Raw genomic sequence first — 13659 nt, 5'->3', positions numbered from 1 at the left:
TGATAATGAAGATCTAGCAGTCATTAATACATAGTCACAAGTAAAATGGACAGAAATATAGTAATACAATATTACTATATTTGTGTAGGATATTCTAATTCATCTCTCAGACCATGGCAAACAAATAGACCAAAAGTAATGCATAGCTCTAAATCATATAAGATATTGTTTAAAATGCTCTTGGGATATTTACCTGAGAAAAACATAGATTAGAAAGAAATCGTTAACATATTTTCCAAAGCAAAATTATTAGCTTCACTGATCACAATGAAATAAGTGGCTCTCACAAGTGGCTTTGGGTTAACAATGAAGTTCAGAGCAAAAGAGCAGATTACTTAGAAATAAATATAATAAAGCATTATATATAAAGACCTATGGTATACAATTAAGTCACAGTAACTAGAGACAAGTTCCTAGCCACAAACACTTGCATTGAGAAAGAATAAACAGTTTTGATAACTAACTCATACACAAGAAAATAAGCTAAACAAAATAAAATATTTAATAATGTAAATCAGAAAAGTGGTGTCTTAGAGAAAAGACAAAACAGAGCTAATAAATCAACCCAATAACTTCATCTTAAACAAACAAACAAAAAACAATGACTAACCTAGTCAAGATGCTGATGGTGAAAGCACCTGGAAATGGGAAAATATCACAGAGGCAGAAGACATTAAAAGAATTGCACAAGGTTAGTTTTTTCAACATTATACAAATTTTAAAACCTACATGAAATCAATATTTTTCTGGGAAAATAGAAGTGAGTGAAACTGATCCTTGAGAACACAGACCAATTGCTACAGAAAAAAAATTCAAAAACTTTATCATGGAGATATTCCCCTCTGCAAATGAGTATAAAATCCCGATTGGTGGATTTTATTTTTAAATTTTTTATCTTCAAATTGTTTGAGGCACTACAATAAACAGATTCTTGTAGTGCTTCAAACTATTTGAAAAGATAGGAAAATACATATTTACACTTGCATTTGTCAGGGTTCTCTAGAGGGACAGAACGAATAGGATATATATGTGTATGTATATGTGTGTGTGTGTGTGTGTGTGTGTGTGTGTGTGTATATATATATATATATATACACACACACACACATATATGTATATATATATAAAGAGTTTTTTAAGTATTAACTTACACTATCACAAAGTCCCACAACAGGCTGTGTGCAAGCTGAGGTGCAAGGAGAGCCAGTCTCAGTCCCAAAACTGAAGAACTCGGAGTCTGATGTCCAAGGGCAGGAAGCATCCAGCACGGGAGACAGATGTAGGCTGGGAGGCTAGGCCAGTCTCTCCTTTCACATTTTTCTGCGTGCTTTATATTTGCTGGCATCTGAGTAGATTATGCCCATCAGACTGAAGGTGGGTCTGCCTTCCCCAGCCCACTGACTTAAATGTGAATATACTTTGGCAGCACCTTCACAGACACACTCAGGATTAATACTTTGTATCTTTCAATCCAATCAAGTTGACACTCAGTATTAACCATCACACAGTTATATTTTCTTATCTAGCATGACATTAATGCCAAAATCTGAGAAATTAAAAAGATATATAGACAATAGAACTTGAAACAAAGATCAAAGTAAAATGCCAGCAACTAGAATGAAACATTACAAATAAAGAATAGTATACCACCACAAAGTATGGCTTACTCTAGGGACTCAAATATGATTGTGGATTGAAGTATCATATTAAGAGATCACAAGAGAAAAATCAAATATTTAAATATACAGAATTGAAATTACTTGCATACTTTAGCCTGCATTCTGTATTTTTAAATACTTTTAATAAGTTAGTAATAGGTTTGTGTATTCTTAATAAAGAATCTATAAATTCCAAAGTGATTGTGAAGAACAAGTGAGGGCTAACTGCTGTATCACATGCCAAATTTAGCATAATTTTATAATATGGTATTTGTTCAGAGCATACAATGTTGAACAAAACAGAGAGCTCAGAAACTTACATTGATATGATTATACGGATACACTAACTAATGGAGGAAAAGAAGAACTGTTCCACAAATGGCGCTGAGAAAATTGCTGTTTTATTTTGGGAGATGGGGCAGAAATTTTTACTTCATACTAATAAAAATAATTAACCTCAAGTCCATTAGAAGTTTGAAGGGTGAGAAAAAATTTTAGTCTTTAGATAAATAATATATGAAAATTTGTGGTTGACTTTTATGTTGTGAAACGTTTCTTAAACAAATTATAGAAAGCAAAAACCATAAATGGTATGATTAAAAATGTAAAACTTCATTTTGACAAAGGACATCATTAAATACAGTTTGAAGTCAAGCTATAAACTAGCAAAAGAAATATATAAGACCTACAGTAGAAAAGGAACCACAAACAAGATATAAAAATTTTATAACTCAATAACTGAAAGATAAATGATCCATTAATAATGGGTCAAATATTGTCAACAGGCATATCAGAGAAGAGAAAAATCTCAGTGGTCAATAAATATATAAAATAAGTCTCAATGGTGCTAACAGTCAAGGAAATGCAAAATAAAACTACAAAAATTTAATGTTTTATGTCTAACAAATTTGCAAAAATTAAAAAGCATACCAGTGGAAAGCCGTAATTGTAGCTGATAGGATTTTGAATTCGTAAAAGCATGCTGGAGCCCAATCTGGTAATATTCAGTACAATAGAAAAATCATATGCCCTTCAACCTAGCAACTCAACTTCTAAAAATATATGCTGAAGAAGAACAGTGGTTCTTAACATTGGCTGCACATGATAGTCATACCAGGACGTAGGCTGCACTACAAACCGGTTATATCAGAAATCCCAAAGACATTTTTTCTGGCATCAGTATGTTATAAAGCTCCTCAGGGGATTCTAGTGTGCAGTGGAGCTTAAGAACCCATTTAGGAAGATGTCTCACAAATACTTAAGAAAAATGAGAAGAAATCTATAAGTGTATTAATTTTAATCTTGTTTGTAATAATGAAAACAGCATTTCAAATGAGTAAACAACTTGGATAGTTGATAAGGATAAATCTCAAAATCTCAGCATTTAATTTAAAAAGCTAATTGCAGAATGAAACATATTATACCATTTATATAATATTTGAAGGCATGCAAAACAATGCTCTAAAATGTTCTTGATCACATAATGTACAGCATTTTGAAATGTGTAAGAATGATTAAACAACAAATTCAGGATATTTCTAGACTTCAGGGGTAAGGATGTCAGATTTAGCAAATAAAAACACATTCAAATTGTATATCATATGAGATAGTCATACTAAATATTTATTCACTGTTTTTCTGAAATTCAAATTTCGCAGGGATTCAAAATTCAAAATTAACATTTTATATGACAGTCCCACTTAGGAGGGGACCCAGAAAGGTAAATAGAGACTTCATCCGTATCTGTAATGTTTTATTCAAGAAATAATTGAAGCAATTATAGTCAAATGCTAGAATTTGACAGGTTGTTTACTACAGGGGTATCTATTTCATATTTTTCTGTGTCTTTGAAATACTATTATAAAAATATTAAGGAAAATATAAGGAAAGAACAGACCTCAGTTGTAGGAACAATACAAAGGAGAAACTCTCTTGAAACAAACATCAGTAAATGTTCAAGATCAATATGAAGAAAACATATTACACTACCAAGGATTAGAAAGGAAGATATGAATAGACAGAAAGGCATGCCATAGCTTGCTTTTGGATTGTAAGACTTAAGATGTAAAAAAAAATCTGAGATTCCTATGTTAATCCATACATAAATGAATTCCCCTCAAAAATCTCAACATAAATTCTTATGACTAGACAAAATAATGGATTCTAAACATCATAAGGGTAAATAAATTCACAAGACCTTCCAGATAAATTTGAGAGTGATGAAAAATAAAGGGCAGATAACTCAACCTTGTAATGAAACATGTTATAAATCTACCGCAATTGAAACAAAGGATTATGTAAATAATCATAATTGCATTTAAGCTGAAGTTGTGGCATTTGATTTTAACAGATTGGATAGCCATAGAAGTAAAATTGTATCAGTTATTACATAATGGAGATTTACCCCCAATATATTTTAAAATCTATGCTGTCCTCCTTATCTTTTTACTTTTTGCCCCAGTTCAGATTTCTATTACCTTTCATTTGGAAGTTACAGTAACTCTAACTGCAGTTCATACTTATAGTATTTTTTTCTTCCAGTTTCTCCTAAAATCTTACCAAAATGATTGGTCATAAGCACAAAATATGTCACTTCCTTACATAAAATAGTTTAATGCCTCTTCATTGCATCCTTGACAAATGTCAGGCACAGTAACATGGAATAAAAGAAAGTTTAGGGCCCAGCCTTAGCCTCCCTCTTTAGCCCCATCTCTAACACATAACTCTGAGAGTTTCCCCTTGTCCCGTCCTGATGTGGTTTGGCTCTGTCCTCACCCAAATCTCATTTTGAATTGTAGCTCCTATAACCCCCACATGTTGTGGGAGGGACCCAGTAGGAGGTAATTGAACTATGAGGGTGGGTTTTCCCATGTTCTCGTGATAGTAAGTCTCGTGAGATTTGATGGTTTTATAAAGGGCAGTTCCCCTGCATACACTCTCTTTTCTGCTCCCATGTAAGATGTGCTTTTGCCTTTGCCTTCTCCCATAATTGTGAGGCCTCCCCAGCTATCTGAAACTGTGAGTTTATTGTATCTCTTTTTCTTTATAAATTACGCAGTCTTGGGTATTTCTTCATAGCAGCATGAAAATGGAGTAATACCCCTCCTATATCCCTGGCCATTTCTCACTGCTTGGAACTTCTTTGAAACTTACTTGACTTGGCCAGTCTTTATTCATCCTAAAGAAACTGACTCAGCTATCCTATACTTGCTTCCATAGTGGGTCAGAGGGATGGGCTAAGTACACCTCCTCTGGCTTTCTCCTTGCGAATGTCTCTATTTTTCAGCTCAGTACCAAATCTCTGTTTCTCTGTTTATGTACCAGTCTTTTCCACTACCTAGTATAATCCTCAAGACAAAATTTTATTTATCTTTTTGCACTTAATTCTAGCATCCTATATATATAATGGATGGTTAGTAAATGAAGTGACATGTGGAATATCCGCTGAAATCCTTTTAAAAAACAATTGCATACACGTCCAGACAACTGATATTTAAAACAGACAAAAAACAATAAACTTTCTGGAATAGGAAGTTAAACAGATATTTCTAGTTTTATGTTCTTACACTGGTTTGTTTACTTCACTTTAAATCAGCTTTAATAAATCTGTTTTTTGATATCAGTTAAATGTCGAAGGGACAAACCATAATCCATATTTCTTCATTTTACAATGTTGGTTCCAAGAAAAACTCAAATGAGCAAGCTTCCCTCAATTTTAGGATCCATCTGTTTTTCTAGCTGTATACACTCTATAAATTATATACTTTACCACAAAAAGATATAAGAATAATAAACTAAAACAATGGGTTTAATTAGAAATAATCTTATTTAACTTTAATTACAAGGCTATTGGTTACATTAATATATTTAAATTTCATTTTAAATGACATCTATTGAGTAACTATTTGTACCAGATATTATAAATATCAACTTAATATTTGAAATAGCCTGTGCATTAGGCATTAATTCTATTTTACAGTTGAGGAAATGTGACATTGAGTGGTAATATTACAACTAGTAAATGCCAAATCTCAGAGAAGTAGACATTATATCATTTCACTTCAGACTTCTTTTCCTTGATACAAGTATTTATCCTATTTTTACTTATCTTTTGTGATGGATATTTACAAATGACAACTATTATTAGATGAAATAAATTTTAATGGAAAAATTTTGAAAATTCTAGAAATGAATTTATAATGTATTATCATTTCTAACTGAATATTATTTGAACTTATTGTGTTTTTAAAATTTTCTTTGAGAAGCAGAATTTCTTTTCCTTTGTTTTCCCTCTTTACTGTAGGGGAACAAAGTCTAAGCTCTTAAACTTTCCAAGAGTTCTGAGAAATGAGACAAAATTCCTTCTGCTTATAATAGGGCTTTTTCTCAAGTCAGACAAACTGACCCAGTAATATCACATTATAGTGGGATTTTGACCTGAAGTATTTAAAATATAACCCGTGTAACCTAGCCACAACTGAATGAAGCCAATAATGCTCTCCTACTGTTTGATGATAAAAAGAACTTCAGGAAAGTTTCATTTATACTGCTCAGCAAGGTGACTGCCAAGTTGAGTTGACAATAGCTTAAATGGGCTAAAACTAAAGCATTTGGTAGAGTGGTATTTCACCATAGTAGCTCTTGTGCTCAATAGCTGAACTGAATTTATACAAAAAGGGAAGGAGGAAAAATGCTTTGTCTTTTTCTGCAGAGAATTCTATCCAAATTAACTTGCATTTAATTACTTCATATTTCTGAAATGACAACATTTTCAAGTGAATAACGTTTGTCTTTGCTGCTTTTCAACTCTTTCATCTTTCTTCCTTTTTAAGTGTATGTTTTTAATTTAATTTCTTTTTTTTTGAGACAGAGTCTCAGTCTGTTGCCTGGGCTAGAGTACAATGGTGTGATCGTAGCTCACTGCAATCTCAAACTCCTGGACTCAGGCAATCTTCCCTAATTTCTATACCTTGTCTTCTCTCATGTCCTTTGACTTCTATTCCTAGAAACCTGTCAGACTTTGCTATTAGTTCTCTTATAAGGCTCATTGTCCTTGAAAACTGATACATGGTGCTCCAATAATTTTCCTCCTCAATCATTAATCAAATATGCCAGTCACTGAGTGAAGCATTAGCATATGGTGGATGTGCAACTAATATTGGATGAGATAATGATACAGTGATGAGTAAGACACAATCCATACTCTGGAGGAGTTTATTATTAAGTAAGCAAGATGGAATAGCCAGTAATTAAATTCTGTTGCCTTACAGTAGGTAATGAGTTAGATATATGAAAACTGTGTTACGGGAATGCAGCAAGCAGAACAAATTACTCTGCAGCTTGAGGCCAGGAGAATGGGAGGCTTCATTAAGAAAGAAGTATCTGAGTCTTGTGAAGGATTGCTAGGGAGAATAATTGGGACAGTTTTCTAACTAGCTGAGGTATTCACAAGCAATGGGGTTGAGCAAGGACCTGCTGTGTTCTGAATCTTTCTATTGAATTTGGCAGGAACACACGGTGTGGGGTAGGGAGTGACAAGCCATATGTTGGGACAGTTAGACTTGCTCTAGACATTCAGGGACTTTCTTTGTGATGCTATTGAGTTTGAATGTAATCATAGGGGCAATGCAGGACAAAAATAATGCTAAAAAAATTGCAATGAGTGACACAGAGGCAGAGAGATTGTTGGAATAGTTAAGGTTGCCAGCTCTGCTGCATACTAGCTGTGTTATCAAATTACTTATCTTTGTGTACATCAGTTTTCTCTACAAAATCATGCTAATACATATGAGTGGTGTAAAGATTAAATAAGGTAATAAAGTCTAAGTATTTAGAATGAGTGTTTAGAATAAAAACAAAACACGTTTGCTGGCCATATAAATGTCTTCTTTTGTGAAGTGTTTGTTCACGTCCTTTGCCTACTTTTTAATGGCTTTTTTTTTTTTTTTTTTTTTTTTTTTTTTTGGTTCCTCATATGTTTTGAATTTTAACCACTTACCAGGTGTATAATTACAAAAATGTTCTCCCATTCTGCAGGTTGTCTGTTCGCTCTGTTATAGTGTCTTTTGTTGTGCAGGAGCTCTTTAGTTTAATTAGGTCCCATTTGTCAATTTCTGCTTTTGCTGCAATTGCTTTTGATGTTTTCATCATGAAATCTTTGCCTGTGCCTATGTCCTGAATGGTATTGTCTAGATTTTCTTCTAGGGTTGTTATAGTTTTGAGTTTCACGTAGACACCATGGTACACTATGCAGCCATAAAAAAGAATGAGATCATGTCCTTTACAGGGACATGGATGAAGCCAGAAGCCATTTTCCTCAGGAAACTAACACAGAAACAGAAGACCAAACACCATGTTTTCACTTATAAGTGGGAACTGAACAATGAGAACACATGGACAGAGAGAAGGAATTATTATACACTGGGGCCTGTCAGTAGGGAAGAGTAGGGGAGGGAAATCATCAGGTAAATAGCAAATGCATGTGGGGCTTAATACCTAGGTGATGGGTTGATAGGTGCAGCAAACTACCATGGCACACATTTACACATTTACCTATGTAACAAACCTGCACATTTTGTGCATGTATCCTACAACGTAAAATAAAATAAAATTAAGTCACATTAGAAAAATAGAAGAACAAAGAGCAAAACAAAACAAAATACCAGAGGTGAATGCATGAAGGGAATGAGGGTGGAAAAGATGCATCAATTTCAGGAGATTTCTGGAATGGAATAGCCTTCATTTGGGAACTGGTGTGTTGTGATGGGAAAGGTAAAGAAGTGAAATTTGCTCTGAGGTTTTCTAGCCTAAGAAACAGGTATGGTAACATAAAATGCAACAGAAGATCAGAGGTGATTGCAGGAATTCCTGTTAGCATTTTTGTACAAAGGATGCTACAAAATCTTTGTAAGAAACTGCTGTATCTTTCAGATGATGTTAGAATACATAGGACCAAAACTTAGAATAGAAGTGGTATTTAGAAAAGAAATATTTGGGAACTAAGGGCAAAAAAGATGGCTGTTAAAGCCATTCACAGTGAATGTGTGGGTTAAAAGGTGGAAAGAACTGTTTGTTACAGCAGTTTTAAAGGATGACAAGAGGAACAATTGCTAGTGCGAGATTCATAGATATATTCGGAAGGGAGATATTTTGGTGCCAGAACTTTTCATGGAGGTGTAACATCTATGTTACATGTTAGGAAAATAAAATTACTTTTTTGGGGAACATTTGGAAAAATAATCATATTTATTTTATGTGTTTATTTTCAGCCCTTCATTTCCTAAACAAATGTTTCCTTACATGTTTGTGATTGGACTGTAACAATGCATAACCTAATTCATTCACTTAATATTTGATGTGATCCATATTGTCACATAATCTTCATAATTACCATGTTTAGCAACTGTAAAAAGTCCATATTGAATTGAACCAAATTTCCTGAACTATTTCCCAGCTGGGAAATATGTTAATGTTTTCTTTATTTTGTTCTCCCAGATATCTTTAGAACTAAAATGACTTTCTCAATTTCCCATTTTTCCATATGTTGATGAAAAAAGTCAAACTGTAAAATATTTGAAGAGATTTATTGTGAGCCAAATATGAGTGACCATGGCTTATGACACAACCCTCAGGAGATGCTGAGAACATGTGCCCAAGGTGCTCATCCCACAACTAAGTTCTATACATTTCAGGGGCTATAAGACATCAATCAGTACATGTAAGATGTACACTGGTTCTGTCTGGAAAGGTGGGATAACTGGAAGGGGGACAGATTTCCAGCTTATAGGCAAATTTAAAGATGTCCTGATCGGCAGTTAGTTGAGTTTATCTAAAGATCTAGAATCAATGGGAAGCAAATGTCTGGACTGACAGAAGGGATTATGAAGAACAAGGTTCTTATATAGATTAAGCCTCCAGGTAGCAGGCCTCAGAGAGAATAGATTGTAAATATTTGTTATCAGACTTAAAAATGTGCCAGACTCAGGACCAGGTACCGGTGGCTCACGCCTGGAATCCCAGCACTTTGGGAGGCCGAGGCGGGTGGATCATGAGGTCAGGAGTTCAAGACCAGTCTGGCCAACATAGTGAAACCCTGTCTCTACAGAAAATACAAAAAATAAACTGGATGTGGTAGTGTGCACCTGTAATACCAGCTACTCTGGAGGCTGAGGCAGGAGAATCACATGAATCTGGGAGGCAGAGGTTGTAGTGAGTGCAGAGGTTGCAGTGAGCGCAGAGATCCAGCCCAGGCGACAGTGCAAGACTCCGTCTCAAAAAAAAAAAAAGGCTGCCAGACTCTTAGTTGATTCTTTTGTGGATCAGGGAAAAGGCCTGGAAATAGCAAGGGGATTCTCTACAGAATGTAGATTTTTCCCACAGGAGACAACTTTGCAAGGCTATTTTAAGATATGGCAAAGAAATGTATTTGGGGTTAAATATTTTTATTTCTTTTCATATCTGTGATGTGATGTAATGCCAGAGTCAGATTGTTTTATAGGTATGTTATATAGGTATATTATGTAAGGTATGTTATATAGGGTTAAATAAAACCCCTCTGATCAGACTTTATGGTTTGTAGGGAGTGACTCCCTACCCCCTTAGATAGGAATTTGGGCAAGAGAAGAAAAAAGGTCAAAGTTGAGTTTTTGCTTAGGTAGTCCTATTTATGAAACTGCACATAAATCACAAAATGTCCACTCTACAGAATTGATATTTAATAGTAAAACATATTCAACTTTCTAGCAATTATTGATGCAACAACTTAATTATTAGGGGCATTCTCACTTGCATTATTGTCCTTTTCCATCAAGACACAGGTATTGGCATCAAATGCTCATTTTTAAAAAAGACCAAATATTGGCTGTGTTACTACTACCAAATTATGCTTAATTGTTAAAATATTTTAAGGTATTAAAAATCTGCTTCAAATAATCTTGGCTATTCCAATATTTATTAAAGAACTTAACTCTATATTATTCACTAAAAAAACTATATAAGCCATTTTCATATATGAATATGTTATTGGCAACAAATCTATATGGGTCCGCAGCAATCTAAATTCTTGCCTTCTCAGAAGAAGGAATTTGACTAAAGGCATAAGGCAGAAAAAGACACTGAGGTAGGTTTTAGAGAAGGAGTAAAAGTTTATTTAAAAGCTTTAGAGCAGGAACACAAGGAAGGAAACTACACTTGGAAGAGGCCCAAGCAGGTGACTTGAAGGACAAGTGCGGGGGTTTGACCTTTTGACTTGGGTTTTATATGTTGGCATGCTTCCAAGGACTTAAGTCCCATTTCCCTTGATTATTCTCTTGGGGTGGGCTGCTACATGCACGGTGGTCTGCTAGCACTTGGGAAATGAATAATTGCAGTGTGTCTACTGGAGTTGTAGGCATGCTGACATGAAGCGTTCTTCCCTTTTTCAGTGGAATGCCCGTGGAAGGTCATATACCAGTTAAACTTTGCCATTTTGCCTCTGAAGTGTTCGTGCCTGAGCCCACCCACCCACTTCCTGACATCTTATTGTGAAGCCATCAATCACCAGTTTCAGGTGTTTTTTTCTATTAGGAAATCGCCTTTCTCTGATGCTGGTTACAACCTATTATTATTTTGGAGAGGCAGTGTGACAACTGCCTGATCATCACCTGGTGGTTGCCTGATATTCCTGGTGGGGTATGAGGAGCCCGCTCCTGCCCCACTGCTGCCTGACTACCTACTGTAACAAATATAGCCAAGACCCATTATGTGTAATGGGGGTAATTAATCTGATAATATAGATCAAAATAAAAACTCATTCTGTCTCTTTGATTTAGTTTCCAGTTGGAAAATTCATATTTCCATTTGTCTCACTGGGTGCATAGTTTACACATGAAATAATTATTATACATGGCATTTCTGTCTCTCGCTTTTTCAACCCTGTTGAATTTTGTACATATTATAATAATTCAGTATTTTATGAAGGCGTGTGTGTGGCTGTTTTAGATAAGGTGGTCAGAGAAGGTATCTCAGAGAAGCAAACCATGCAAAGACATGGGAGAAAAATCATAGGCCAAAAAGATGATAAAATACAACATACCAGGAGCCTAGTGAGCAAAAGCCAAGTGATAAATTCCGGAGCACAAGTGATGAGGTGGGCTGGCCTGGTGCAAAGTGATGCGTGATGCTTTTGCCTTGTGTTCTCAGTGTGGGGACCCACTAGTGGATTTTAAGTGGAGCTGTAACCTGATATGATTTGCACTTTTAAAATAATCAGTTTGGCTGCTGGATGGAGAATAGCTTGCAGAGGGCAGAAGAAGTAAGGGATCTAGTCAGCAAGATATTATTGTAAATTAAAAGAATAAAGAATAACACAAGGAGTGGGTGATTTGATGCAAAAAAAAAAAAAAAAAAAAAAGTGTTCCTTAATAGGAAGTTACAAGGGCAAGTACATTACAAGCAACAAAAACCTGTTTTGGTAACAGAGGCTTAAATTTGCATAACTTCTTTCTCAGCAGTTAGTAGTCTCAGCTGAGTGAAATGGAGTATTCATGAAAGGAGAGTGTCAGATACTAAATTAGATCTCTGAGCAGGCAGAGAGACTCACATTGTGGAGAGCATAAAATACGAAGTTCAGGAGTTTGTAATTCATCCTGTAGGCAGTTGAATTAACTGCAAATATTTGAAGAGGATCATGGAATGTACAATTTGGTGCTTTAGGCATATTGATCTAGCAGTGGCTTTTAATATGTTTTGAGGGGATAAGAGTACACACAGAAGACTTGCTGGGAAATAAATGAATAGTTGGGATATAAATGAAGATTTGAGAAGAAGCCAGGTTTATTGTTAACTGTTAGGTAAGAGACATTGGAAGGGATTGCCTGCAGTGGGGTTGAAGAAGGAAGAATGAAGGGTAACTCCATTTTATTTACATAAAAAATCACCATTAATCCCTGCAACAAACTGGTGAGGTAGGTAAGAGTCTTTTTTTACAGAAAAGGAAACTGAGATGGTCATGGCATAGTAGCTTGCTTAATTCTCACATATAGTGAGGCGCAGAGTGGGATTTCTAAGCCCTGGTAAATTATATAACACTGTCTCCAAAATCTGCTGAAACAATTCAAAGTTTCCAAAGATTGATTTTGCAAACTTATTGTACATATTCTCAGAATATTTATTTCCTTGCTGAAATAGTTGTACTAAAAAACTGTTGTGCTTATTTTATAGATATTATGGTTGCTAAGCTGTTTAAAACACAATGTAAAACCAAAACTTTATTTAAATAGAACTTTGGCTTTTATTTCCGTATTCACTTAATCACAAAAAATAATGTTAATGTATTTTTCCTAAAGTCTTTTATATTTACTATTTCGTTAAATCTATTTGCTTACTGATTTAATTAATGATTTCTTTATGACAGACCTAATTGGAGATGACTATGGTTTAAAAAATGGGATAACGTCAGAGAAATCAAGCTATAGAAACAATTTAGTGGAAGAGAATATGCTTTGATAATAAATAGCAGCCTAAACATTTTAGGCGCAATATATATTTTTAATCTATTTTTTCTTGCTAAAGTTAAAATTAAAATGTGCTAGACTTGAAAACAGAAAAAACACCCCTGCGGTTTTTTTTTTTACCTGGTCATACACCACAACACTCTGATATTAGTGAACTATTTCCGTTTGCTTCTTTGAATTGTTATAGGAATGATTAACCTGGTGTTCTCCTGATTTATTAGTGCTATCTGAAAAACACCTATACTTTATTATCTCTCTGGAATTCTTTTTCACTTTGTAAGAATCATTGAGAGACTGAGCTATATAATAGTTGTATAGAGTTGTCTCTTCTTAAAGATTTAAGGTAAATCATTATTAATTAATAGTCATTGATTTCACAGTGGACCAGTATTGTAGCAAACTAAATGTACAGTAGACAGCCTATATGCCTCCATGTCCACCGTTCGGTATAACCCACCACAATTCACTGCTTTCTTTGACTGAAAAAATATTTCTTTTGATCCTTATGC

The 13659-nt window shown here is 34.6% G+C and overlaps 1 protein-coding gene across 3 annotated transcripts in view; it reads left to right on the top strand.

Moving 5' to 3' along the window:
* CNTN1 (contactin 1) overlaps positions 1-13659 on the top strand; it is a 372749-nt gene that overhangs the window by 48654 nt on the left and 310436 nt on the right. The window contains exon 1 of one of the 3 annotated variants that reach the window (XM_037739053.1): positions 6317-6433. The exons of the other annotated variants lie outside the window; for them this stretch is intronic. The gene's annotated coding sequence lies outside the window, so the exon portion shown is untranslated. Of the gene's footprint in view, positions 1-6316; positions 6434-13659 lie in introns of those variants that run through there. 3 annotated transcript variants of the gene reach the window in all.

The sequence above is a fragment of the Cebus imitator genome, unplaced genomic scaffold (genome assembly GCF_001604975.1).
Source record: "Cebus imitator isolate Cc_AM_T3 unplaced genomic scaffold, Cebus_imitator-1.0 Scaffold2, whole genome shotgun sequence".
NCBI lineage: Eukaryota > Metazoa > Chordata > Mammalia > Primates > Cebidae > Cebus > Cebus imitator.
This window is presented reverse-complemented; position numbering and strand designations above follow the sequence as displayed.